This window comes from Mastomys coucha, unplaced genomic scaffold (genome assembly GCF_008632895.1).
Source record: "Mastomys coucha isolate ucsf_1 unplaced genomic scaffold, UCSF_Mcou_1 pScaffold5, whole genome shotgun sequence".
Lineage (NCBI taxonomy): Eukaryota > Metazoa > Chordata > Mammalia > Rodentia > Muridae > Mastomys > Mastomys coucha.
In genome coordinates this window covers 109,099,128-109,100,270 of record NW_022196911.1, presented here as the reverse complement: position 1 = coordinate 109,100,270, position 1,143 = coordinate 109,099,128, and positions in this window count along the sequence as shown.

Genomic DNA, 1,143 nt, shown 5'->3' with positions numbered 1-1,143 from the left:
GAACCACACACACATTTTGCCAGAGTGGGTAAAAGTGACGTGGTGACACTCTCTGTGTGGCTTGGCTGTGGTGACACTTTCCAAATGCTTTGAGCTCAGGCCTAGGGGCTCAGGAGACTCAGGTCTTTCACTACCCAGTCTGCAATTGGCAAGGGAAGCCATCAAATCGAAACCGCCACCAGGATCGCAGGTTCACAATCTCTTTAGTGCCTGGTTCCTTAAAGCACTCTTCATAGAAGAGCAGAGTGAATAAGTCAACGGGACTGTTTTCACTTTAATGCAATGTATATTTATTGTAAACAATAATATACAAAAAAGAAAGGAAGGAAGGGAAGAAGGGCGGGGTGCACAAAGAAGGAAGAGTTTGGAGAGGGAAACAAACCAGACAGACAAACCAAACCTTACCTAAAGAGAAAATATGACATAAATGTCAGGTTTCTTAAGTTACAGAAATATTTTTTAAAAGGTCTGTTTTTATACAGAAATCAAAAGATGCCATATTATAAGAATGCTTTAAGGTTTTATTCTACTGACTTCTAAAACTGTTAATATATCTTTTTTTTTAAATTAAAAAAAAGTCTGCTGTCTTAAAAAAAAGGAAAGGAAGGAAGGAAGAAAGAAAGAAAGAAAGAAAAAGCAATCCTTCTACTCTGTAGCCACAGCAGTGAGTAAGAATTAAGGTCTGTCCAATGTCTCTCTGCAGGAGAGCAGGCAAGGGGCTATCCAGGACACACACTCGCAGAGGCTTGCGTTGTTCGGTGTCACAACACAGGCACACATCCATATCCAGTCCAGGCAGCCCAAAGGTCTGTGGTAGAAAACACTGCAAAGGACTCAGTGAATGCTCACTGCATCTGAAACCTCTCATTTGTCCACAAACAGAGAGAAACAGGTTTCCAGTTTGTTATCAACGACAATGAAAACAACAAAGAAAGGGGAAAAATAAACCCCACAAGGACAGACAAAAAAGCATTTGTACAAATCTAGAATGAAGAATTCAAAGAGACTTGCTTTTAATAATAAAAGATTAAAGAGATAAATTAAAAAAAAATGGTTACAGTTAAGAACATAATTTAACAACAGATGACCATACCCTTTGAGGAAGGCGCCAACAATCTACCTTAAAGACAGTAAATAAAAAAA